The sequence below is a fragment of the Pteropus medius genome, unplaced genomic scaffold (genome assembly GCF_902729225.1).
Source record: "Pteropus medius unplaced genomic scaffold, Ma_sr-lr_union100, whole genome shotgun sequence".
Taxonomy (NCBI): Eukaryota; Metazoa; Chordata; class Mammalia; order Chiroptera; family Pteropodidae; genus Pteropus; species Pteropus medius.
The window spans coordinates 4,022,915-4,036,925 of NW_024352784.1; positions in this window are offsets into that span (position 1 = coordinate 4,022,915).

Here is a 14,011-nt window from a genome sequence, read left to right on the forward strand (position 1 = left end):
TCAATGAACTTTTGGGAAGTGGAGATAAATTCAGTGAGAACTTCAACAAAGAGATAAAAAACATAAAAATGGAAATGGAAATTATAAAAGGGAACCAGTCGGAAATGAAGAACACATTATCTGAGATGAGAAGTATATTAAATGGAATAAACAAAGTGAATAAAGAAGAGGATCAAATGCCTTATCTAGAGGACAGGAAAGCCAAGGACACTCAATTTGAATGGCAAGAGATAAGATGCCAAAACTACAGAAATAATTTAAGAAGCACATGGGACACTATTAAGGGTCTAAATATGCATCTGATTGGCATAATTGAAGGAAAACAAGATGTTGAACAGCTGTTTGAAGATATCATAATGGAAAATTTCCTTAACCTGGTGAAAGAAATGGGCATAAAAACCCAGGAAGCTCAGAGAATCCCCCAAAAAACAGAAATACAAAGAGGCCCACACCAAGACATATCAAATTAAAATGCTGAAGGTTAAATACAAAGAAAGAATATTAAAAGCAGCAAGAGAAAAGCAGATAGTTACCTAGAAAGGAACACCCATAAGACACAGCTGATTTCTCAAAAGAAACTATGCAGGACAGAAGGGCTTGGCACAAAATATTCGATGTGATGAAGACCCACTCTTGGTTGTAGGATCTACAACCAAGAATAATTTATCTAGCAAAGCTATCATTTAGAGTTGAAAGACAGATAAAGAGCTTCCCAGACAAAAATAAGCTAAAGGAATTTATCACCACCAAGCCGGTATTACAGGAAATGTTGGAGGGACTTCTTTAAGAAGAAAAAACATGTATCAAAAACAGGAATAAAGAATAGTAACAACTACATTCCTATTAATAAGTACCTCAAATGGAAAAGAATTAAGTGCTCCAACAAAAGATAGATGAATAGAAAGGAAAACAAGACCCCTACATGTTGCCTACAAGAGACTCACTTCAGATTAAAAAACACACAGACTCAAAGGAAAGGGATGGAAAAGGTATTGCTTTGATAGACCTAGAAGGTCTTTAAGTCATACAGAGAAAGATAAACACCGTAAGATTTCACTTATATGCAGAATCTAAGGAATAAAAAGAACAAACTAATCAAAAACAGACTCACAAATACAGTGGACAGTTTGGTGTTGGATAGAGGGGAGGGAGCTTTGGGGGTTGGGAAAATGGGGTGAAGGATTAAAAAAATACAAATTAGTAGCTGATGGATGGTCATAGGGATGGGGAGCACAGCATAGGGAATGCAGTTAGCATTGATACGTTGGCTAGGTGGAGAGTCAGGGGAGAGAGGGAGCAATTGGGGTGATCATTTTATGAACCATATAGGTGTCTAACCAATATACTGTATACTTGAAACTAATTAAAATAAATAAATTTTTTAAAAAAGAACTATTTAGGTCCTGTAAGATCATTGCTATAACAGTTGAACTTATATTATCACTAATAAAAAGCTGCCTCTCTGTCTGAGACATTTCTTGAATACCACAATGCGTCCTGCCACTTCATCTAGCTATCTCCCACTCGTCCTCCAGGACTTACCTCAGCTATCTACATCTCTAAGAAGCCTCCTGTTTTTAGGGATAGAGAGCCCTTGCATTTTCCTCTGCAGTAGCACCGACTACTTTGAGTAGTGACCAACTATGTCTACATCTGTCTTCTGTAGCAGGTGATGAACTCCTTGAAGGCAGGACCCCAGACACAGAGCCAGGTATGGAACAGGTAGGGAGAGTCAGCAAGTTGATTGAATGAGTTAGGAAACAGCTTCTCATCCCTGAGAGCCTTAGTGACTTTGGAAGACTTCTGTGAAATGGAACTCCTGTACTTGTGAGATCTTCAGGGACCTTAGAGGGAAACTCAAAGGACCCTTAGAGAACTCCTTTCTTAGTCTCACAGCCAACTCAGAAGACGGACATCTCTTAAGGAGACTTTCAGGAAAGTTTCAGAGATTTGTAGTTGTAAGCAACAAAAACATGACAAAATATTCTGGCTGATTTAAGGAAAGGAATTTCTTAAAGAATGTGGGAGTAAGCACATTAAAAGATGCTCAACATCATTAGTCATTAAGCAAATGCAAATCAAAAGCACACTGAGATACTACTTCAAACTTACTAAGATGACTAATAATTAAAAAGACATAATAACAAGTGTTGGCAAAGATATAGAGAAATTGGAAACCCCATACATCGTTTGTAGGAATGTAAAATGGTATAGATCCTTTGGAAAACAGTCTGTCAGGTCCTCATAAAATTAAACATAGAATTACCATGTGAGCCAGAAATTTCACTACTAGGTATATACACAAGATAAATTAAAACACATGTACACACAAAAAATATGTACATAAATGTTCACGGCCCTATTCATAATAGCCAAATGGAAACAACCCAAATGTCCAGCAACTAATGAATGAATAAACAAAATGTGGTATATCCATACCATGGACTGTTATTTGGAACAAAAAGTAATGAAGTACTGATACAACATGCTACAACATAGATGAAAACATTATGCTATGAAAAACTATTCAGAAAAGACTATATATTATATGATTGTGTATTATAATAAAATATATTATATGATTACACTTATGTAAAATGTCTGGAATAGGTAAATCTGTAAATACAGATAGTAAGTTAGTGGTTGTCTAGGAATGAGAGAGGGTTGAATTGTGTTCCCCAAAAAGATATGTCAAAGTCCTAATCGCTGGTACCTGTGAATGTGACCTTACTTGGAAAAAGGGTCCTCGTAGATATAATTAAGATATAAATTAAGATAAGGTCATACTACAGTGGGGTGGATTCTTAATCTAATATGACTGATGTTTTTATAAGAAGAGAAAAGAAACAGACACACAGAGGAAAGAATGCCATGGGAAAACATGAAACAGGGGAGAATGTCATGTGATAACAGAGACAGCAACTAGGAGTGATGCACCTACAAGCCAACGAACACCAAGGATTGCCAGCAACATGAGAAGCTAAAAGAAAGACACAGAGCCTGCAGAGAGAGCATGGTCCTGCCAGCACCTTGATTTGGGACTCCCAGCTTCCACCACTATGAGAGAATAAATTTCTGTTGCTTTAAGCCACCCAGTTTGTGGTACTATGTTATGGCAGCCCTAGCAAACTAATATGGAGAACTGGGGGGAAATGGAGAGTGACTGCTAAAAGCTTTCTTTTTGGGTTGATGAAAATGTTCTAAAATTGACTTTGATGACAACTGTGGAAATATACTCAAAATCATTGAATTGTTTATCGAGATTATCTCAATAAACCTGTTATATTTAAAAAAAAAAAAAAAAGACTATCAGGGAATTCACAGAATCAACAGGAAAACCAGGAATGTACTCCAAATCATACAAAACTGGTCTGGAGAGAACCCCATGGTTGCTTTCTTCACACTAAAGCCACTACAGACTTTTTAAAATTATTATTAAATGAAGCAGGTCCTTTTTTTAAACTTGATGTATAATTTACATTCAATAAACCATACCCATTTAACATGTATAGTTGGTGAGTTTTGATAAACATGTATATCCTGTGTAACTACCATCACTATCAAGATACAAAATAGTTCTAATACCCAAAAAAGTTTATTTGTGCCCATTTACAGGGATATCCCCTTCATCTCTAGCCCCAGACAACTACTTATCTGTGTCCTGTCCACTTCCTAAGCCTGGTACTCTAACCTTCCCATCAATCTGTGAACCGTCCAACACCCTTCTAATAAATTCCTTTTCTTTAAGTGAGCCAGGATTGGTGTCTGTGTTCACAACCAAGCATTCTGGCTAATAAAATAGGGAGAGAGCTACTATGGAGGAGACAGGAGAAAAGTAACTCAGAGAAAACATACCTACTCTGAATCCATTTATATAAACTTCAAAAACAAAAGGAAACAACTAATGTATTATTCAGAGATATATCGCTATTTGGTAAAACCATGAAGAAAACCAAAGACATGTTTGTGATAGTCTGGATTATGGTTTAGCACATATTCACTGTACCTCCATCCACTGTGAAAGGACTGTAATTCCCACCCCATAGAGGTTGGGCTTGGGAGTATGACTTGCTTTGGCCAGTGGAATGTTAGTGGACATGACATGAGCAGTGCCTGAAATGTGCTTGTGCTGTTTGACATGGCTCTCACACTTTGGTGAGCTTCCAGAAGACTATGCCCCAGGTAGACACTGATCCAAGCATAATGAGAGACACGTAGATCAGACTTGGATCCATTCTGCAGTCTGGAGCCAGACCCAGCCAAACCACAATCTGAAGCAGAGCCACCCCACCGAGCCCAACCTAGGTTAGTGCAAAGCAGTTAATCTGCGGACCATGAGCATGAGATAAATTTTCATTGAGTTGTGAGGCAATACATGACATTTTTATAGCAATAACCGACCAATACTATAAGCAATAGCAAATTCAGGAAGAGAAAGGAGGGGATGTGATCAGGGCCTCGAAGTGTTAGTAATGCTTTATCTTTCAAGCTGAGTGGTGGGTTCACAAGTGTTCATTACATCTTTATTCTTTAAACTAAACACATCCATTATACGCACTCTGTTATTTCTACTTTTTTTTCACAGTTAAAAAAAAAAAGATAAGGGAGAAGTTTGGGGCGATGGCCTATAACAAACTTTTATGTGCTTGAAAGTGGCTGGGTGGCTTTAAAGGACTGGTACAAAATGAGGGTGGAGGGGGCTGAGAGGAGTGGAGTACAGATGGGTAAAGTAAGTGCAAAATGGATAAGACAGTGGTTGGATCTGGGTGGTAGAATATTAGGAGATTTTATTTTCTTCTTTATCCTTCTATGGATTTCCCGAATTTTCTACGATGAAGATATACGACTTCTGTAATAAAAGAAAGGGGGAAAAAATGTAATGGCAGATACAAGTGGTCACTTTCCTATAGGACTTCTCTATTTCTTCCCTGTTGATAGGATGAATCGTGACTTTTCCAAGCCAGCCATGGTGATAGTTCTCATCCCCTGCAGTTGATTTAGTGGAACCTGTGTGCCCCAGTTCTGACAAGTGAGATGAAAAGAGAAGTCTCCTGGTGGAATTTTAAGAAAAATTTCCCTTCCTGATAAAAATGAAAAGAGAGAGAGACGAGGGGGAAGATTTTGTATATTGTTGTGTAACGGTGTAATATTTAGAGCTGCAGCAGCCATCATGCAGCCTTGAGAGAGGATGTTGCCAAGGAGCGTGGCTGAGGGGAGAGATGTCAAGGTCCTAGGTGACAGGTTGAGCCACTGAGTCAATCTAGGGACTGTTCTGCTGACTTTCTGTTAAGCAAGATTATAAAACTATGGCTTAAGTCACTTTCAGTTAAGAAGACTCAGTTACAGCCAAAAACACACTAATTGTCACATAATATTTTTTTAAATGTGAGGAAGGACATATCTGAATAGTCTTAGAGTCTCGTTTCCTCTCCCGAGACAGCCAGCTCAGCACATCTGAATTAGCCCAGTGGTATCAGTCAATGGGTTCTAGGGGCTCCCTCTAACTAGGCCACTTCCTCAACAGGGGAGCTTCCAGTGTGACGCAGTGACATACCTGTTCCCTCCCCATATCCACTCTATTTAAAAATTCCTTTGTAAGTTATAGAAATGTCTAATCACTGTTGTACACCTGAAACTAATATTATATTGTATGTCAACTATAATTGAAAATTTTTTCAAAATTTCCTTTTTTTAAATCATTCATGTCAGCAAAATATGTTACTTCTTCATTTTGGCATTACTGGAACAGGGCCCTTTCTACTGAGACTCTGGCCACGGTGCAGTGGGGTAATGAGAATTCTAGAGACTGCTTGTGCCCTACTTCTCCTCTTTTATGTTTCCCCCTATTATGCCCTATTTTATATTTGCACTGCTGAGTGGGTCTAGTGGTATGTGTCCCATAACCTCCTTCATGACAAAGTGTTACACAAAGAGGAAACGTTAATTAAGGTAGCGACAAAATAGACATAAACTAGAATTGGCCAATGTCAATATTTGCTAACTTAACTACCTCTGTCTTTTCAACCAGACTTGCTTCTCAAGCTGCATGCTGGGTAAGGCCCCAGGTGTGATAAGTGGGAGGCAAGGCCTACAATGCTCAGCAATACCCTCTACTCCTGGAGACCCCCCTAGAGGATCCACTTTACATGGCCTTTAATCTACCAGGTCTCGTCTCAAGAAATCACCAATGTCTTCCACCTCCCGAGAGAGTGAGCTTTTAATAACATAAATCACATCATGTCATTTCTTTGTCAAAAACTCTCCACAGCTTTCTATCACACTCAGTGTATGTTCACTTCTGTCTTCCTTTCTGCACCTGCTCACATGTGGGAAGGAGAAACTCCAGAGAAGCAGGGCTTCAGGCCTTCTGCTGTAAAGGCACAACCAGGGGCCTCTCAAATACTGTGTCCTAAGAATGCCAAGGCAACAATCTCTAGCAGCTGGTTGTTTTTCAGAAGACTTCAGCTGCCCCCTCCTCCTCTCCATTCTAATCTCCGCCCCAAGAAAGTGAGGTGGAAATCATCTTCCAGACTCGAAGGTAATTTTATAGGTGCTACCCAAGCCAGGGACTGTCAAGTCACCTTGGCCAGAAGGGTTGCTCTAAAATTCCAGCCCACAACGGAGTCCAATTTTTCTAGTTCTTCGCCTTGGCAAAAGCATTGTAAAGACCTGTACTGACTTGGGTGCTTGGCTTGGGTGCAGCAACCAAGTATGGCCACAAGGGGATAGTCACGTATCTTCCCAATCGCAGGGGTTTGGCTTCAACCAAACAGCTCAAGATATTTCTATTCTACCCTGATCAACAAGCACAAGGGCCACTTGGAGATCTGTGGGTGCCCTGGTGAAGAAGGCAAATAACTTGATGTACTTTTAAAATGACATTCTTTGAAAATTTGTTCGAATGTATTTAGTGGAGATGAAACTACTTTTCTGTTAATAAATACAATATATGTAAATAAAAAACATTAACTTTAAACACATATATGTACATATATGTATATAAAAACACATGTATATACACATATACATGTACATATACATATATACATATATATCTCCTTGTGGGTAGCAACTAGGAGAGGGCATGAAGAAGGCAGTTGTTTCTTGATCTGGGTGCTAGTTACAAAGGTTTGTTCACTTTATGAAAATTTCATCAAGCTGTAGTATTATGATTTGTATACTTTTCTATATGTATGTTCTGTTTCAAGAAAAGTTGATAAAAAAAATCAATGGTAATAATAAGTCAATTAAAACTGTACTCTTTGAGTTCAAAATAAGATTTCTTTTATGCCCTGAATGCGGCATAAAGTTTTTTTGAGAATTCACGGGAAATATACTCAAAAAGTTCAAAATTCAAATGATACAAAACAGTGAATAAAAATCTCTCTCCCATGCCTGTTCTTCAGCTGCTCAGTTCCCTCCTGTAGCAGTTATCTTTTATTGTGCAATAAATTACCCCAAAACTTAGTGGCTTAAAGCAACAACCACCTTATTTGCTCACAGTTCTGTGGGTCAGTAATTTGGGCTGGATCCAGAGGGGCAGTGGCTTCTTCAGTCCTTTGGCAGATGGGCTGTGGCTATAAGGTTTAAGATGGCCTCACTCACATGTGTGGCTGTTCAGGCTAGCTGTCTGCTGGGCCTCTCTTTTCCTGTGGTCTTTCATCCTCAAAGAGGCTTCTTTGAATGGTGGTCTCAGTGGCAGCAAGAGAAAAAGAATAAAAGCTGCAAGGATTCTTAAGACCAGGCCTGGAACTCTGACATCATTTCAGTTGCATTCTATTGGTCAAAGCAAATTACCTAGCCAGAAAGCCATGGGAGTGGGGGAGCACAGACTCCACCTCTTGACGGGAGGAGCAGCAAAGTCACATTGCAACAGGCCATGCACACAGGGAGTGGGAGGAATTTGTGGCCATTTTTTGTAATCTACCACACCTTCTGTGGAAGTCTTTCTTACATAGCCTTCAAGAAGTATTTTTTACATATTCAAATAAATATATATGTGCAAATATATATATAATATAAGAATTCATGTATATATATGCAAATGCTTCCACTTCAAGCTAGAAACCTGAGAGCCTTTCCTAAATTTTGCCTTTCCCTTAGGATTTACACTCAGTCCATCAGGAAGTTAATTAAAATCTCCAAAATGCATGCAAAATCCATCCATTTCTTACCATCTCTATTGCTACTTCCCCTTTCCAAGTCACTTCCATCTGCTGCCTGTTATGGTCTCCTAACTAGTCTTCCTGCCATTCTTCACCCAGCAGGCAGAGTGAGCTTTTAAAAACATAAATCACATCAATTCAACTTTTTTGGGGGAGGTCAAAAACTCTCCGAGAGCTTCCATCACACTCAGTATGTTTGCTCCTGTCTTCCTCTCTATATTCTCATATCAGTCCCCCTTCTTTGTTCACTAAGGCTCAGCCTCTTTGCTCTCAAATAAACCAGGTTCTTCCTGCCCCACGGCTTTTGTACTAGCTGTTCCTTCAATTTAGGCTGCGCTTCCTCTTGGAGTTTGGCTCCTTCTCCTCCTTCATGTCATAGCTTAGACATTATCTTCTCTAGAAGGACTTCCCTGACCAGCACTCCCCCTGTCATGTACACTGTAATTTCTATTACAACATGCCATTTCCTTTGGAATTTATCATATTATCTTGCTTATTTGTTGGTCTTCCTATATTTTTCCTCTCTCTTCCTTCCATAATGGAAGGACTTTGTGTTTTCATTAATGGATCTCCTGGACATAGCACAATGTCTAGTCTATATAATAGGGACTCAATAAATATATGTGAACAGAACAGAGAAAATTAAAGAGGACAGGGATGTGATATTAAACTCTGTGATATAATAGAGGGAAGGCCTTGACTATGGGAGACTAGAGGAAGCTCAAGGCTCAGTTTGGGGGTTCATGACTCGATAATTAAATTTCAATAATATTGGTTTCTTTTTTAATCGTATCTATTGCCAAAATACGTACCATCTCAGGACTGTCTCATCACCCCTGGGGATGGTGGTGTGCTTTGTGCTCCACAGTGCCCCTGATCTTCCAAGTGTGGTCTCAGCCTACCGGGTGGTCCTTCGAGGTCTCCTAATAACCAGCATACGGATCTAAAAATGGAGGATCTTGCAATTCCATAGACTCATTTTTACATATAACCAAAGGCTGATTATTAGTCACCTACTAAATACAGCATTAACAACAATTGATTATTCACAAACAGAAGTTATACCTTACTAGGCAATATTAATTACTCACAATCGTAACTTCACTATGGAGTCCTGCCGCCACACAGAACTGGCTTGATCTAGTTGGGGTATAAAAGGGGTGACATCTCTCCCTTTCTTAGCAGGGTATTTGGCATGTCTCTTGTTCCCTAAGCCCAGAATTGGAAGCTTACCCAATTCAAAGATGGTGGCCCTCCTTCCAAATTCCACTAAGTCCAAGTGCCCTTGACCACTGCTGGCTTGATCTCATGTTGATTCAGATTTCTACTCCAGCCACACAGCCCTTTCAGGAGGAAGTCATCCAAGTCCACTTCCTGCTGGTGCGGGTTCAAGGGCCCAAGGGGTGTTCTGACGGTGGAGCAGTTATAGGCTGGGCTTGGGGTTACATCGATCCTTCAAAAATTTAGTAGACCTTTGGTCTATTTGGTTCTGGTCAGTTCTGCTGTGAGTGACCACATCCCAAGGTCTTATCTAGATGTGGTTTTCAAGCCTAAAGACTCTCATCTTCTATTTATTGGTCGTTTCCACAACTGGATGATGGCTATCTTTTGGCTATCTGAAACAACAGGCTTGGGTAAGAAAGCACCATTCTTCTTTGCCAATGGGCTCACAGCTTTTCTAAAGAGGGCACTAGTCTCAACTCCTCCTGGGTCTGCCACTTTGCAGTTACCACTCATAAGTGCTTCAGTGCAGAAGCAATTGGCTTTTTTGAACTCTGAAAAACTCAAAATTACAGGAGTCTTAGCCCAGATTATAGATTATAGCCGAGTTCCTCCCTTAGCAAAGTTGTACGGAATAACTAGCTCTAGTTTGATTTTTTTTTTTTTCTCTAGTAGGACTTTGCTAAATTTCCCTACCTTCTTACATTGCTACATTGCATTGCTACAACCTCAGTTAGTCCATGATATACCTTCCAAAGTGAGATAGCTAGCGTCTGGAGATTGCCCCCAATGAGCCACATCTCCCAGTATTTACGCCCTTGTGTAGAACCATCCCTTTAAATCTGGGCTGGTCCAATGACTCACTTCAAAGCCTTAAGGAGGTCTGATAGCTTTCAGTTTTGCATACTTGGAATCCAGCTATCATCACGTAAAGAAGTTCAAGCTAAATCACATGGTCAAAGGTCACAGCCCTTTCAGCCATCCCACCAAGGTGCCACACACATGAGTGAAGTCATCTTGGATATTCCATCCCCAGCCACCATCTGACTGAAAACTCATGAAAGACCAACCCCTATAACAATGGCAGAAAAACCATCTAGTCGATCACCATCAACCAACAGAATTGTGACAGGTAATAAAATGCTTGTTGTTTTAACTGATTAAGTTTGGGGGTAGTTAGCTATACAGCAATAGGTAACCAACACACAAGATTTTGATCAAATATTTTACTACTGTATAACAGAGTCACAGCTGACCAATGTGCAGTGCCTGCTGAGTCCTTGCCATCTGCAACCCAACTGCACTCATTAATTAAACATCTAGGTTCTGTCACTTGCAGTGCCCTGTTTCCAGGTACCAAATTCTACATAAACTATAATTAGGTTTATCTGTGAGTGACAGAAATATTAAAGTAATAGTGGCTTAAACTAAATAAAAGTTTATTTCTCTTTCACACAAATGAAGTGAAGAAGAGCTGATTTGACTCTCCCTGGTTTCAGGGACCCAGGCTCCTTTTCTCTTGTTCTACCATCCTCAACACATGGTCTTTCTCTCATGGTCCAAGATGGCTGCTCAAGCTCTAGCCATAATGGCTGCCTTCGACCAACAAAAGGTCAAAGGAACAAAGAAAGATATGTCCCCCTCCATCTAAAGACATTTTCTGAAGTTTCACAAGATACTTCTGCCTATATCTCATATGCTAAAACTTACCTGACTACATGAAGCTGGAAGATAGGCTAGGAGATTTGATCTTTATTCCAAGTGGCTATGTGCCCAAATGTAAATCTAGGGTTCTACTAAGGAGGAGGAGGAGAACGAATAATGGAGTGAAGCTAACAGTGTCTGCTACCAATTTCTCTGATTCCAGTGACTTTCTAGTCAATCCTGAATTCCAAAGAGCAAGTCTTCTCCTCTGTTTTTGTTTTTTATACTCTTTGTCAATTCCTAAAGAAGAAAATGAAGAAAGAGAAAGAGATGAAGGAGAAAGAAGAGAAAGAAATCTGTTAGTATTTTAGCTGAAATTAAGTTAAATTTATATAATAATTTTGGTTACTCGACACAATGAATTTGTATCTTTCTACCTAACAACACGACATGTCTTTTCATTCATTCAAATCTTGTTTTATATCTTTTAATAAGATTTTTGTGGTTTTCTCTTTGTAAGTTTTATACTTTTCTTATTTAGTGTATTCTGAAGTATGTCTTAGTTTTGGTTGCTATTAATGTAATTCCCTCCCCACAACCCAATTTTGTTTGTAGGTATTCACTCTAAGAGTAGAAAAGAGGTTGATATTTTTGCTTCAGACTTTTCTGGCAGTGAGTGCGCCTGCTGAAAACAACAAGAAAAGGCACTGAAGAGCTGCTGGGTGGGGTGGGTGGGGTGGCTAAGGTTCCAGAGGAGGGAATGGAGGAAAAGAGGAGTCTGCAGCTGCTTTTTATACCTTAATATAAAGTTTTCTTAAAAAAAAAAAAAAAGCTTTTGCTTTTAATGTTTATCTTATATATAGTCACCTTGCTCAATTCTCTTATTAATTCTAGTAGTTTTTACTAGTCTCATATGTTTACCTGTCATATAATCTTCACAGTCAAAAGAGTTTTATTTCATTTTTCTTAAGTGTATAGAAGCTATTTTATTTTCTTATTTTAATGCTCTTGCTAAACTCAGGTGGAATAACCAAATAATTAATAGAAGGAGTTGCTAGTACCTTGGATATAATCAAACAGTTCATTAAATCTTTTGAACTCTTTACCTGTCAGGCTCTGTGTCCACTCTTGTGTTAATCCTCATGACATCACATGAGGCAGGCATTGCTCTCCCCACTTACAGATGAGGGAAGGACACTCAGAGAGCTTAGGTAATTTTTCAAAGTCTCTTAGCGGGGATGGCAGGGGAAGTGAGGAGCCCAGGGCAGAGCTGCCACCGCCTCCCCTTCTGTCCACCACCCTGCACTGAATTCTGAAAGGAGTTTTAAGCTTTCCTAAGGAAACCAGATGCTGAGGCAGCAGAGGTAGCTGCTATGTGAGAATCTGCAGAGATGGCAAATGATGGCTTTGTCCCCCATTCATCTGTTAATTCATTCATTCATTCATTCATTCTCTCTATGAACATTTGTGGAGCACTGAGTACCTATTCTGTGTCAGGCACTGCCCTGAACACTGGTGACACAGGGATGATGGGGTCCAGTAACTACAGAATGGTCCTGGGCCCCAGGTGGGCAGCAACTGGAAGCACTTTCCATGCAGAGGGAACGACATGAACAGAGAATAAGATGAGGCATCTAGGGCCCTAGAAAGAGAGGTTTAAGTAGAGGAAAAAAAGGAGCCCGGGACAAAGTTGAGGGTCTCAGGGTATCTGATACAGGGCTGTTGTAACAGTCCTGTCCCCTCTTGACCCTCTCACTTATGGTCTGCCCAGTTGCCAGACCAGGCTTAGTTCTGGGCACAAACTTCTCAATGTTCTCCATGACATACTGTGGCCCAGCAGGACTTGGCAACAACAGAGGGGCTCTGTGCAGCCTGGGTATCTTGGAGGGGCTTCCTCCCGCCACAAATCTGCACTGTTGGCGAACTCAGGAGACACTACAGAGTTCTATGCAGAAGTGCCTGGCAATGTGAAGCCAAGTCTCCTTCTCCTGGGCATCAATGGGAGATAGTTACGTGTGCCAAGACAGTGCATGAGTTAACAGTTCTCTTGGTTTTAGGTAGAATTTTTTAGTCAATTAAAAAAAATATTTTCTGTACTAAGAGTCAAGGAACACACCTTTAGCAATTCAGTTACCCAAAGTGCCTGATGTCCCGAATATGTCTCACCCCATGATTTGGTTCATGTTACGCTTAAAAGCAAACCAGCTAGGAAAAGAAAACCCTCAATATTCAGATCGAGATAAGCCAATCTCTTATAACATGAGAAAGAACCTGTCTCTTGAAGCAGAAATCAAATCCAGAAAAAATGCAAGTGGAAAAAGCAAAAGCAAACTTAAAACTATATGGTCAACAAAAGATAGACTCAGAACTTTTATACAAAACTCCAGGGCATGTGCGAAGAGTTTAGATCAAGTCTCTAGAGGAATGTTTACTACAGATGAAAGACCTGACAGCTTCCCTTGGAAAAGAGAACATGGGTAATAACTTGGAAGCACCAAGTGAAGACAGTATTTATGGCCAGGCAAGAGGAAGAGTCAGGAGGAAACTGACTGATACTGAAAAGTCAAGTATGCAATTAAACATCCAAGATGGAGAGAAAAAGCAGTTCTATATCAACATTTGTAAAAAACAAAAGCAAAAACAAAACAGAAAAGCCAACATGACAGAGCATCTTAAAAGTCATTAGGCTGAGCAAACCTTTACTGAAACAGTGCAGATCAAAATCTTCAGGGGAGAGGACATGAAGTGACTGAAGTTTGTCAAGAGAAAAAAATGGAGTATCAAGAAATTTTCAGTCTATAATTACTTGGAGCAAGAGGAAGAAAGTTCTGATACAAATGACAAGATGAGCACATGAATGAGAAGCTGAAGACCTTCAGAGAGCAAGTCAAATACCTTGAAGAAAAGCTGGAAAGCATCATTTGTTCTTCTCAAAAACAAATTATTTCTTGAACTATAAGGACATGGTCATTAAACAATAG